The sequence below is a fragment of the Macrobrachium nipponense genome, chromosome 3 (genome assembly GCF_015104395.2).
Source record: "Macrobrachium nipponense isolate FS-2020 chromosome 3, ASM1510439v2, whole genome shotgun sequence".
Lineage (NCBI taxonomy): Eukaryota > Metazoa > Arthropoda > Malacostraca > Decapoda > Palaemonidae > Macrobrachium > Macrobrachium nipponense.
In genome coordinates, this window is record NC_087202.1 from 32,461,379 (window position 1) to 32,476,029 (window position 14,651).

At 42.0% G+C, this 14,651-nt stretch overlaps 1 pseudogene; it reads left to right on the top strand.

Moving 5' to 3' along the window:
* Nucleotides 1–14,651, top strand: part of LOC135222353 (uncharacterized) — an 81,757-nt pseudogene that overhangs the window by 9,161 nt on the left and 57,945 nt on the right.

Consider the following 14,651-nt stretch of genomic DNA (forward strand, 5'->3'; position numbering starts at 1 on the left):
CCTCTTTAGGCCATGCCCAGCATTCCGTGCAAGGATTCATTATAGTACAAAAATTAAAACGGCACCTGTTACATGTGATGTGGGGATCGATTGCTGCCGAAGCCAAAAAACGAGAATACAGAAAACCTGGAATTCCGGGCCATACACGTTGACGAGGCCGAGAAAGAACAGAAGAAGCCATAATATCAGCACACACACACACACCACACACACACACACACACACACACACACACTAAACACAAGTGAAACAGGCAATGAACTGGGTAAAGGTCAAGAGAGGTTAACCACTACACTCGCCCAGGCGATTAACAAAAGACTGACACGTTGGCGTAGGTGAATGGTCTTTGACCATTCTTCACCCGATCTACGGATGCGTTGCCAGATATCACACGGTTCCTTGCTTTCATGTTTTTTTTAACCGGATCCAGCTAGGCGCTAGAAATTATCCTATTAAGACTGAAGGTTTGTAGCTATGAAAAATACAAATTGTCTTAGAAAATTTGTCATTTTTTGATGAAAAATGCAATAAATATGCAGTTGACATAGTTTTTTTATACACCCAAAGCATGAAACATAAGGTTTTCTTAAGATTTTTGACGATTTTCGGCTTACGACCCGTCTCAAGAACGGAACACCCCCCGTCGTAAGCCGGGGACTGCCTGTATATTTATCAAGTATTTACAGAATCAGAGCCTGCCCTCCTCCCCTCTGATGGACATAATGGCACAATCAAAATGAGGTTCACTGCTAAGTTGTTTCCAGTACTCCCCATTAGTGGGTGGGGCTTGTCATCTACACTACACAATCGAAGGGCTACTGCGATTTTTAAATAAAAGTCTACCACACTAGTTAGAAACTATAGCTATGGAATTACTTGGTAAGTATATATATGAAGATATATTTTATTATGAAAATATCATTTTTCAGGTGTAAAATTCCAGTACCAAGCTCATGAAAACAGAACCAGAGTTCTCTGTCGGGAGATTACTTTAACAAATGTCAGTCTTCCTCTGATGGACGACTTGATGTGGGACTGCCCTTTCTTTGATGTTTCATACTACGAAAACCATAGTTTTGATTTGTCTGTCATAACAAATGAAGGAATTGGTGGAAAGTATGCATTCAGAGCCCCTGAGAAAGTACGGTTTGGTAAGTTAATTTGAATCATCTTAAATTTTATATATCTTACACAAAGAAAATCGTCAACTTAGTCTTATGTATGAAAGGTACCTGAAATTTTAGTCATTAGTAAACTTTAACATGAAAGTTTCACTGAGGTAGGCAAGCTGTAATCTTTTATTTTCTTCTTCGGACATTACAAGGTTATTTAAATTGCTTTTATCAGGAAAATTGTTCAAGATTTTGGTGGATATTGCAACTGTAAGTTAAACTTATCATCAGACAGCACTCTAAAATACAATGAATCATTCATATATGTTTTTCTTTATAGTCCAGGTAGTAATTGAAATGGGAATAAATATGATGGCTAATGTGACTTGAATCTCAGGAAGCAGCAAGTGTTTGGCACTGAATATCAATCACTTTCCAACAAAAAAGCAATTATATTTAGATCTCCATCTAGAAAAAAATAATCTTAACTCATAGTAAATCTTGCTTAGAAGGAAATGTATAAACAGTATGTGAGGTATAACCTTCAGACATAACAGTGTTTCATGCAGGAGGAGTCAATTGTAAGTGGATGAAAGGTGTTAATTCTATGTCAGGCAAATGTCCAAGCTACTCGATGCAACTGTAATTATTGAGACTTACGAGTCATTTTAAGACTTATGACAAAAGGTTGGTGGAAAGAGACCAAAGGAAATAGATGAAAAGCAAACAGCAGAAAGCATGTAGTTATGGCTGAAAGGATACTGCAAAGAATCTTTAGTACTGTAGCATATACAGTGTACCACCCAAAGCACTCTATCTTTAGAGGCTACTAATAGGAGTTGAGAAAGATATGGGAAGCTTCCTAGAAAATAAGTTTACTAAAACACTTCCAAGCTGCTGTTACTCTTATTGGAGAGCCAGATGCACTGCAAAGTAGTGAACTTGTCTAAATTGACAATTAAAATTCTTCTGGCAATGAGCATCATAATGGGATGTGGCTAGAAACCAGTGTTCCTGGTCCAGCTGAAACTGGATATTTACAGTTCCAGTATGAAATCTAGGCAAGCATATACTACTGCTGCCATCACTTGTCATTCTAGCTGCAGCAGTTCTGCCATAATGCATAGAGCTTGTCACTGTCTTGGAAGATCTAGCAACCTTCAGCAATAGACATCAACTCAGAAAACCATATTGTGAAAGGATGCATGTTTTTGTCTTAGATTAGGCAACATTGTGAGCCAGATGAGGGGGATTTGATATTTCATTTTAAGCACTTACTTCTTATCCTTCAGTATCAATGCCCAGCAATCAATAGACAGATCACTAAAGGCAAGAACCAAATTCTACCTACAGAATGGTCAATGCACATGAATATCTACAAAGCTATTTGGCAGCTATGAAACCCCAATGGTAGATATGCTTGATAAAAGCTTCAAAGCTACCAGTATACTGCTCACCTGTTCCAGGCTTCAGCAGTTTGGAAAGTGGATGCTTTCATACATCCTTGGAACAGCTCTATATGGGGATAGTGCTGTCAGTGCACCTCCTTTATTGCATTGTAGGCATTACTTGAGGTTCTTTGCAGCATCTCTTAAGCCCTAGCTGTAACCTGTCATTCCTTTTACGATACCTTTGTTCATATTTTCTTTCTTCCATCTTCATTTCCACTGTCTCCTACCACTGCAAGGTTTTCTTCCTGTTACACCTTTAAGGCTTTTTATTCTCAATTTCCCTTTCAGTGCTGAATAACCTTCATAGTTCCCAGTGCTTGGTCTTTGACCTAAATTTTTTATTGCATTGTATTCAATCCTTTGAAAAGTGTGAAGGTGTACATATACCTTTCATTTGCCTTGATAAGGAAAGTCTTGTGTAAAGTGTAGATTTACTGGGATTCTCAAGATAATGCTAATAACTCCTCCTGAGGGTTGTAAATGCAGAAGTCACTTGTATGCCAACCACACTTCACAAGTTTCATGAAGGTTTACGCCTGGATACAGTGGACCTCAAATGTGAAGTCCAGGTAATGTACTAGGAACATTTGTCACAGAGATGCTGCTTTTCTTAAAATGAAAGTATTAACAAAAAATTAGTCTTATTTGTTTTTATGCAAGTTCTAGAAGGTTTCCCTGCAGTGTAGAGGTCTTTTTGATTGTACTAAGATCAATTAAGCTATCCCTCACTTGCCATGTGTCAAGTGAAAAGGTAAAAATTTTATTAAAACTTCTTTGTTCTATCTGGCTCCAGAGTCCCTTAATTTATACCTGAGCTTAATCTCAGTTCCTTTTTTATTTTGCATTAGTGAGCTATGTTGATTTGGGTTGTATCTTTTAGATACCTTTTATGTACTTTAATACAACTACTTATGCATGAATTTTGACATTTGTCACACAATGTACACTAAGACTTCTTTTTACTAATATGGTTAACAAAACTAAGTTGAGGCAATGAAATAAAGTAGTTGTTTATGCATTTCTGCTTTTTAATCATGTTAATGGGGTTTATTTTTTATCATCATTAATGTGTATATACAGTTTAGAGATAATTTTATATTTATGCACAGTTTATGTATTTTAGGTACTCCAGTCAATTTTATATTTATGCAGTTTATGTATTTTTGGCACTTTAGTCATCTGTAGTAGTATATCTGTTTTAAGTACTGTAATTTCTTGGTTTCATGTAACTGCCATATTTTGTATGTTTTCAGTGATAGTCTAATCTCTTATTTGGTTTTCAGATCCTGTCAATACCAAGTTAAAAGACTGGCAGGTATTTTTCTTTCTTCATGTTGATCATATCCATCATTCTGCAAACTTGCCAGTGACAGTTCAGCTTGTTCAATTCAATAATATTTCATACAACATATCTTTGATGAAGTGCCTCCAGGATGATTATATTTGTGACCAACGTTCAACACTTACATCCATTTTATTAGAAAACCCTGAAATGTAAGCCACTGTTTTGTCCTTAATTTTCTATGTAAATTTGGTATCATATTGTTTTCCACTGCAGTCTATTCTGTTTATAGCCTTGAAGCATTATAAATTTCATTAAAGTATTCATGTTATCGTGTTATGTATGTGTGATGAGTAAGTATCCATTTTAAATATATATTTTAAAGCTAACATAATGGTTATTTTGATATTTTAGCAGGTGCTATGTTTCTTATTTACAGTTTTTGTACATGAACTTTCCTGTCAGATATATACTTAGCTATAGTCTCCGACGTTCCCGATAGAATTTCAAATCTCTCGGCACACGCGACAGGTAGGTCAGGTGGTCTACCTTACCCGCCGCTGGGTGGCGGGTGTATGAACCAATCCCCCTTGCTTGTCAGATTTTCTCTGTCGTGGGAAACGATAACAACTGTTGTTGGTTCCTCTCGATAGTTTTTCGATTCTCGCTTGCCTGGAGTTAATTTGGACTTCTTTTGGTGACGTATTTGCTCTGTTTGGCTTGGCATACGCTAATTGTGGACCGTTTTGATTTTGATTTTGATTTTTCTTTAACAATGTCTGACCTGGATTCAGTAGCTAAAACTTCTGTTTTGTTTAGGGTTTGTGTGATTGAAGGATGTAAGGGTGAGGTTGCGAAAGCTTCGGTTGACCCTCACACGGTATGCATGAAATGCAGGGGAAATGAATGTTCTTTTGGTAACCCTTGTAGTGAATGTAAGGTTTTGAATGAAGACGAATATAAGGCGCTCTCTTCGTATGTTAGGAAGTTGGAACGTGATAGAGTACTCAAGGCTTCCTCTATAAGTTCTAGTAGGTCTAGAATGAGTGAGTTGGATGTGGATCCTAATACTAATATAGAAGTAGAACCTTCTTCCCAAGTTGCACCCCTGCTCCCCGCACCGAAGCCGAAGATTCGTCTTCGGAGGCGGCGGCTTTAAGAGCCACGATTCTATCTATGGATCAGAAGATTCGTCAGTTGGAAGGTAAGGAGAGTGTTAGTGATCAGTGCAGTGTCCCCAGTGTTGTGGAGGGTGCGTCTGACCGGCTCCTTAGTGCCTCTAGGCCTAGACCTCTTCCAGACTCCCAGTTCCAGTGGAGTAGGAAAGTCGAAAGCCGCAAGAGGGCTAGGGAGAGCCCCCACCGGTCAGGCGTCCCCTCGGCAGATCCTGAAGTACGCTCCCAGGCTGCCTCAGATTGCTACAAGAAGGAGATCCTACGTCAATGCTTCTCCTCTTCGTCATCTCCCTCTCCGAAGAGAGGTTGGAATTCCCCGGATGCGCTGCGCCCATTGAAGAGGGCTTGGAAGGATCCCTGCAGTCCTTTGGCTTCTAGCCCGGAGGATTTTCCAGAAGAATCGTCGTTGGATGCGAAGAAACCCAAGAGATCCTGTGATCGCTCTTCTTCTTGCGCCCCTCGTTCTGCGCCGGGTTTCGAGGAAGACCAGCAAGATTCTCCTACTAGAGTCCTTGCGGGACTTCAGGCTCAGATCACGGCGTTGGCGGACTCTCTGGCCTTTAGATCGCGTAGGAAGAAGGACGTTTCTCTTCCGATCAAGAGATCTAGGCGCCGTTCTTCAGAGGATCGTTCTCCTCTTTGTAGGCGGTCTCCTTCATATGGGGAGTTTTCGTATGAAGGTAGGAGCTCACGCGAGCGGCCCCGCTCTCCTGGCTCTCTTTCTGCTGCAAGGCGCCAAACATCGGTCAGACGCTCTGTGGAGAAAGAAGTTTTTTCTCCAGATTGGATTCCCGCTTCCGGTAAGCGCTCTTCGCCCGCTCTTCACGCTGTTTCTTCGACTCCCTCGCGTGGAACTTCTCCTCAGGAGCTTCAAGAACCTAGAAGGCGCCCTTCTACAAGTAGGCGTTCTTCTTCCGGATGTCGCTCTCCTCGAGTTTCGGATCGTGCTTTGAGTAGACGTTTTTCTCCTACTCGTGACTTCTCTCCCTGCAGACGTCAAGAGTCTGGTAGGAGCCATGCGCCTGATAGGCGTCCAGCTGGTAGCCGCTCCCCGCAAGATAGGCGCCAAGCGCCTACTGCACGTCGATCTCCTAGTAGGCGCTCATATTTTTCTAGGCGTCCTACTCCGGATTATTCTCCTCGTGGCAGACAACAAGAGTCTTTCAAGCGCCCTTCTCCGTGTAGGCGCTCTCCCTCTTCTAGACGCACTACTCCTGACCGTTCGTCTCTTGGTAGGCACCAAGAGCCTCGCAAGCGCCCTTCTCCCGATATGCGCTCGTTAGCTTTGAGGCGCCCTTCTCCTGATTGTTATCCGCTTGTCAGACGTCAAGAGTCTCGCAAGCAGCCTTCTCCTAGTAGGCGCTTTTCTCCTAGTAGGCGCTTTTCTCCTTCCAGTCGAACTTCTGTTGATCGTACTCAACTGGACAAGAATCGAGAGCCCCGCAAGCGCTCTGCTCCTGATAGGCGCTCTTCTCCTGGCAGCCGCTCTCCTCAGGAGAGGCGCACAGATTCTGGTAGGCGCTCTCCTCCTCGTAAGAGCCCTGTCGATGTATCCAGGCCTTCTCGGGGTAGGAGCCCTACCTCTCCTTCAGCCGAGATTTCGTTTACCTTGAAGAGGGAGTCTCATTGCAGACAATCCAGATCGTCTCGTCGTTCTCCTGTTGATTTGAGCTCTTCTACGAGAAGGCGCTCACCAACCTCTCGCTCAGCTCCTACTAGGACCTCTTCGTCGCCTAAGGATCTTCCGCGCTCTCCTCGACAAGACGTCCTAGACGGTTCGGATGAAGAACCGAACACTTCTGCAGCTGTGTCTTCTTACAAGAAGCTCACAGAGCTTCTCCTGCAAGAATTTGGGGATTCCCTTACTCGGTGAAGACAACGAAGGGTTCTTCTTGTGTGAGGATGAAGCCGACCCTTTCGATGAAGAAGGCACTGAGGAGTTTTGGTTCGTGGATGGCTTTCAAAGAAGAAGCGGGGAAAACGATGTTCGCTATTCCTCCTTCGAAGTTATCAGGACGCGCTGGTTTCTGGTATGAAACAGGAGAGTCCTTGGGATTGGGTCTACCATCCTCGGCTGATTCTGATTTTTTGGCTCTGGTAGATTCCACAAGGAGAGCTGCTCTTAACTCGGCGAAGACAACTTGGGCAATGAACGAAGTAGACCACATGCTGAAAGGAACATGTTTCAGAGTGCTGGAGGTCTTTAACTTCCTTGATTGGTCGCTGGGAGTCCTGGCCAAGAAGATAGAGGTGCCAGAGTCTTTTTCTCCGGAGGATCTCATGTGCGTTTTGTCTTGCATGGACAAGTCTGTAAGAGACGGAGCGAGTGAAATCGCCTCCCGGTATGGAGCCGGGATCGTGAAGAAGAGATCCGTATATTGTTCCTTCTTGACGAAGTCTGTCTCCCACGCGCAGAGGTCTTCTTTGCTGTTTGCTCCTCTGTCCGCTCAGTTATTCCCTAAACATCTAGTTCAGGACATATCTAGATTGCTTTCGGCTAAAGCCACCCAGGACCTTTTGGCCCAGTCGGCAAGGAAACCTCGCCCTTCCTTCCCTACCAAGGCTAAGAAGGAGAAGTCGAGTACTCGAGAACCCTTTCGAGGGGCTTCTTCCTTCAGAACCTCTGCGTTTAGAGGTCGTAGACCTTCCAGAAGAGGTAAGACTTTCGCCAAGTCAGTCAAAGCCCCAAATAACTTGCAAGTCCCCCTTCAAAGACAACGGTGGGGCGCCGACTTTAGGATTTGCGGAAGTCCTTGGGCCCAGAAAGGGGCGGATCTTGGACCCTTTCAATTTTGGGAGGAGAGGTTACCTATCCCTTTCACGCCAGACCTCTTGACGGAACACCCCAAGGGAGTTGATGGCCAGTACGAACCCCAAGAGACCCCATCATGAATCAAGCTCTCCATCTAGCAGTAGAACAGATGCTGGAGAAGGAGGCTATCGAACTAGTGACAGACCATCGTTCATCAGGCTTCTACAACCGCCTTTTCCTAGTTCCGAAGTCCTCAGGGGGATGGAGACTGGTGTTGGATGTAAGCGCCCTGAACTTCTTCGTAGAAAAGAAGAAGTTCACGATGGAAACACCTTCATCAGTGCTGGCAGCACTTCGTCCAGGGGACTGGATGGTTTCCTTGGATTTGCAGGACGCTTACTTCCAGTACCGATCCATCCTTCCTCGAGGAAGTTTCTCAGATTCATGATGGGGGGAAAATTTTTCAGTTCAGGCTCTGGGTTTGCGGCCTCTCGACGGCCCCTCAAGTGTTCATGGGGATCTTGAGAAACGTAGCTCAATGGCTTCATTTGAAGGGGGGTGAGATTTCCATGTACCTCGACGATTGGCTGATAAGGGCCAATTCAGAAGATCGTTGTTTGAAGGACTTGCAAGTAACACTAGAATTGACGAAGGCGTTGGGACTTCTCGTCAATTTCAAGAAGTCGTCGCTAATTCCCGAACAAGAGTGTGTGTATCTCGGATACGGATGAACTCGAGTTTTCAGGCTTTTCCCTCTCAGGAAAAGATAGCCCGAGGATTCGATAGAGTAACAACCTTCTTAGGGAAAGAAGTATGCACAGCGAGGGAGTGGATGAGTCTGCTGGGGACGCTCTCCTCGCTGGAGCAATTCGTTTCCCTAGGAAGGTTGCACCTGAGACCGCTCCAATTCTTTCTTCATCGGATCCCACCAGGAAGTCAAGAAACATCTCGCTGGTGGACAGATCCCAACCTCTTAGAAGGGACACTGTCTCTTCAATCCCAGAGCCCCAACCTAGTGTTGTTCTCCGACGCGTCGGACACGGGTTGGGGGGGCGACTCTGGGAACCAGCGAGGTGTCAGGTACCTGGGTGGGGGACCAGGTAGCCTGGCACATCAACAGAAAGGAGTTGATGGCCGTGTGGTTGGCTCTGAAAGCTTTCGAGCCCAACGTCAGAAGATCGGTAGTGCAGGTCAACGCGGACAACACTACAGCTCTGGCATATATCAGAAAACAGGGGGGGACGCATTCCTTCTCCCTGTACGAGACGGCAAGAGACCTTCTTCTGTGGACAGAAGAAAGGGGAATCAAGCTTTTCACCAGGTTCGTGCAGGGAGAAAGGAATGTGAGAGCAGATCTCCTCAGCAGGAAAGATCAGGTCCTTCCCACAGAGTGGACCCATCATTTGGATGTATGCCAGAGACTGTGGAAGTTGTGGGCAGGCCACACATAGACCTCTTTGCCACGTCGAAAAACAAGAGACTGGATCCTTACTGCTCTCCGATCTCAGATCCAGAGGTATTAGCAATAGAGCTCTTCTACTAGACTGGAGCGGACTCGACGTCTACGCGTTTCCCCCCTTCAAGATTCTGGGGCTAACTATATTTTTCGTAGAGTCCGATTCAACGAGAATGATCCTAATCACTCCCTTTTGGCCGGCCCAAGAATGGTTCACAGAGGTACTGGAATGGTTAGTGGACCTTCAAGATCGCTACCGCTAAGAGCGATCTACTCAGACAGCCCCACTTCGACAGGTACCACAAAAATCTCCTCGCTCTCAGTCTGACTGGCTTCAGACTGTCCAAAGTCTGATCAGAGCGAAAGGCTTTTCAACAACAGCTGCTAAAGCAATCGCAAGAGCGAGGAGGCCTTCCACCTTGCGTGTATACCAGTCAAAGTGGGATGTCTTCAGACGATGGTGCAAAGAGGAAGAACATTTCCTCATCCAGTACCTCTGTGACCCAGATTGCGGATTTCCTAATTTTTCTCAAAGAAGAGTGCCATCTTGTTATGTCAACTATTAAGGGATACCGCAGTATGGTTGGCGGCGGTATTTTCGGCATAGAGGATTAAATATCTCCAAGGATAAGGACCTGCATGATCTTATTAGATCATTTGAAAACTTTTAAAAAAACGTTCTCATATTGTACCGAACTGGAATCTAGACGTAGTTCTACAATTCCTTGGATCGTCTAGATTCGAACCTCCTGGTTCAGCCTCTTTCAAGGACCTGACGAAGAAGGCTCTCTTCCTTATGGCCCTAGCAACAGCTAAGAGGGTGAGTGAGCTCCAAGCTATTGAGGGCAATGTCGGGTTTAAGGGAAGAAATCTATGGTTTGTTCGTTTCTTCCAGGATTTCTTGCTAAAAATGAAAACCCATCACGTCCTTGGCCCAGGAGCTTTGAAGTTCGTGGTTTAATCTTTTCTGGTAGGGGAAGAGCCTGAAAGAATCTTTGCCCTATGAGAATTGTGAAGTATTACCTTAAGAGGAAGGAGCAACTTAAGGCTAATCAAGATGTGCTTTGGTGCTCGTGAAGACCCCACTCGGCCCATGTCGAAGAATGCTCTTTCCTTCTTCCTGAGAAGTCTTATTACAGAGTCACATGTTGCTTGCAAGGAAGAGCATTTTAAACTTCTGAAAGTGAAAGCTCATGAGGTGAGAGCCATTGCAACTTCACTTGCATTCAGAAAAATATGTCCTGTGCGGAACCTGATGGAGGCGACCTTTTGGAGATGCCAGTCGGTTTTCGCAAACCACTACCTACGTGATGTAAAAAATTACGTATGATAAATGCGTCGCCTTGGGCCCTTTTCGTATCGGTGAATTCGGTGCTGGGGCAGGGAGCTGAAACTTATCCTTTTTAAATTTTTGATATGTTACCCTATATTTTGTATTTGTGTTTTTGTTGTCTGAAAGAGGTTGCAGGAGGCACTCTTTTTGCGTAGTATTAACCCTTTGTATTTTGGTTAGGTGGTCTGTTGGGTTGGTCTGCCTTGCAGAGGTATTGGTAAGGATCTGTATGTAAGCGGACAAGTTCCCTTTAACAGGATCCGACTTGGATTCTACCACAGAAGGGGATCACATATCCAGTGGTAGATCCGAGAGTCTTCAGCAAACAGGTCACGTCCTAGCTGTAGCTCTCCAGGCAATGCAGACTAGAGACAGTATCTATGAAGTCTTCAGCCTGAAAAGGTGAGAACCAAGGTTTTTATATCTACAACATTAGTTGTTTCCCTTCTTACCTGTATTATTTAGCTGTCTCTTACCTCCACCACCCCCTCATTTTGGACCACCTTGACGTGGTGAGGGGGCTCTCGAACCTCAGGAATCTCTTCCCAGGTTCGAACCCAAGAGTCCCATATGACATTATATATTTTCGAGTAAACTTATGTGGACCTTTCCATTTTTTGCCAAAAATTTTTGAAAGCAAATAAATGAGAAAAACATATCATGGCTTAACGTGGAGTAAATCCGAAGCTAAATAGTGAGAACTGTGGTAGATCCATCATCTACCCGACAATGTTCGGACCTGTTTTTCAGGCGGAACTATTCTGTGGAGCTGGACCACGGATTCCAGGGGGGGGGGTGGGGGGGGGCCTGGTTCTAGGAATAGAACATCTCGGCATTCTATCCAGTTTGCCCATAATGTGATTAGGATGGGGATAATTGTATTAACATAATACTCTTAGTCCTAGCAAGCGGGTTCTGCTTACACTTGGGCCATACTAATCATGTTATGCCATCCCCTTTTGGGGTAGGGTAGGGATGCGGACATTTGGGAGTCCTTTCTCACTTGTGCCTTTGGCAGAAAATTTAAACTTCGCGAAGGGCCAATGATATCTTTTCAAGAATTTTTTTTTGTGTGTGTGTGTGTGTGTGTGTGTGTGTGTGTGTGTAAAAACTCAAAATTTATGAACTGTGAAATAAATGATTTGAGTACCCTGGGCCCCATGATGGAAAAACTACGGCACAGTTGATGACCATTGGCACGTCACTCCCGAATTTCCTAGGTACTGCCACAAGTAGTGAAAGTACTATAAAAGATACAAAGGAACACCCTGTTCCAAGTAAAGCAGCAGAGCCAGAAAACCAAATAGAGTGCATAAATACAAAAGAAACAAACAAAAATAAATTGGTAAACTCCAATATCGTAACAATGGAACCATAATATGATGAACAATAATTCTGAATTAGAGACAAATAATCCTCTCAGCAAATACAGAAAAATATAAAAAATCATAATAGACAAGCAACATACATAAAACAAGGACCAAAAAGAAACAAAAATTACCGACTTAATCCCACATTGGTACATTTTGATGACCTCTTTGGACCAGATAATTGGTCAAGATTTCTAGTCCTCAAAGCTGACAACAAAATCTCAGCAGCGATGCTAGAAAACAAATTACTTAACATATATCCAACACAAGACATGGAATGCAGACACATCAAGGACAATGAATGGCTTATCCAAGTAACCAATAAAAAGCAGTCCACTGCCTTTTTAAGTATAACAGAAATAAATAATATAAAGGTAATAATTACAAGCCATGAAACATTGGAATTATGTACAGGGTACAGTCATCCTACCCAATAGCGAGCAGGAGCTTCCTTCAAAAACAACTATTGCTAGACTCCCTAAAATTGAGATATAACAATATCCACGATTTAGAAAATATACTCTATTTCAAGTAGGAAAGATAAAAGTAAAAATATCAACATTGCCAAAATAAAATTTACAGGCCAAGACTTACCATTTAAAATAAAAATTCTTGGACAAAATAGAGAAGTTCGTCCTTTTGTTCCTAAACCATTACAATGTACACAGTGCTCAAGGTATGGACACACATACAAAAGATGCCGTAATAAAGCTATATGTGCAGTCTGTGCATCAGATGACCCATACCACTAATTGGAACTGTAAACAATCAAAATGTATTAATTGTGGACTAGCCCATCACGCAAAATCTAAGGAGTGTTCATTTTACCAATATAACACAGAACTTCAGTTGTTAATAAATAGGACAGGAATGTCAGTCATGGAAGCCAGACTTGAGCTAAAAGTAAGAGGCGTTAACAATCCATCCAAAACCCCCACCTTTTCAAATGTGACTAAAAATCAAGACATCAAACAGCACAATGACAAACAAGATAGTATAAACATGGAAACTGGATTTCATACCAATAATACTGAAACCCAAAAATAAAAGTGATATTACAACAACCAATACCACCACCAACATAGATGATTCAGTTATCCATGGAAAAGAACTTCCAATAGAAGAAGAATTAAATAATGATGATAATCGAACTGGCAAGAAAAGAATTCTAGAAAGAACCCCACCTAAGGGAAAAAAAAGTAAATATTGAAAATTACAATCAATCCAGAGAGACTCCAAACTACACCAGGAGAACATTTTAAAAAAGATATTAAACTAACCATCATCACAAGTGGAAATACACAATTACCTCAATCTCAATCAAACAGCCAACATCGGACAGTAAAGATCACTCTTTACAATTTCCATCAAATAATACTAATGAAAATCATACCATTAAACCAAACCAAAATATAACTATCACCCCCCAACCATCCACAAGACCGAAATATCCCATTAACAACAACAAAACAAATAACCCTCAAACAACAGTCCTTATCACTACAGAAAAGGAACAACAGAATTACAAAACCAGAAATTTCTAAAGCTAGACCAAAAACTTCTGAACCAATAATTAACATTACCAAAAACATGCTTCATCTTGTGGTTGTAATGAATGCTTTGTAAGTACATATAACCAACTAACTACCAAGACAGAGGACACAGTACGAAATTGTATTGACAATTTTACCAAATTAAGGAGGTGCCCTTTAACACACCAAACATGAGAACGAATTATGTTCTGAATCCTTAAAATACAAAAAGGAAATTATAAAATCAAAAATAGACTTATTAATATTCAACTATGAAAAACAAACAACTGCAGAATCTAATAACCAACATACAAATACAACGATTAAAAAAACACAAATAAATTCAAATGCATATACTACGAGATAAAGTAAAATCAGCAATCAATTTACAGAATTTAACACCAATTCCTCCCAATAATGGAATATAAAATCATTCAATGGAATATAAATGGTCTCTTAACCCGACTACGTCTGGGTGAATTACAAAGAATCATACGAGACCACAAACCCAATGGCAATATGTCTACAACATATAGGAAGTAACCTACAAATATCCAACACTATAAAATTGCCTGTTATTCACCAACTGACTGTGGAAAATTAGGCACAGCCATATACGTTCATAATAGCATTACATATGAAACCTGTTGACATACCATCTATGCCATATCAAATAACATCAATTAAACTGTATATGCCTGATAAAAGTAAAATTACTATTGTAATTTATATAACCAACCAAATTTCAATGCAAATTTCAGTGATTTTTCTGAAACTTATTAGCAAAAGTATACAGGAACCACTACTTATAGTAGGAGATTTTAATGCACATAATCCATTATGGGATATTAATAACCCCACTGACACATCCGGAATCAACATAGAGAATACTATAATGAAACACAATCTGTATTGTCTCAATGAAAGCGAAGTTCCAACATATTTTTCAAATACACACCTAACCTTTTCTTCAATTGACATTTCATTATGTTCAAATGATGTAGCGGAGAAATTTGAATGGAACGTCCTAGACGATTCATACAAGTGACATTTCCCAATCATTCTGAACTACTTAAGTAATGTCAAAATATTGCCACCTACAAGATATATATCCAAAAAAGCAACTGGGATAAATATTTCCTATACACACGAAACATACCACCATTCCCACAAATAAGAAGATCACAA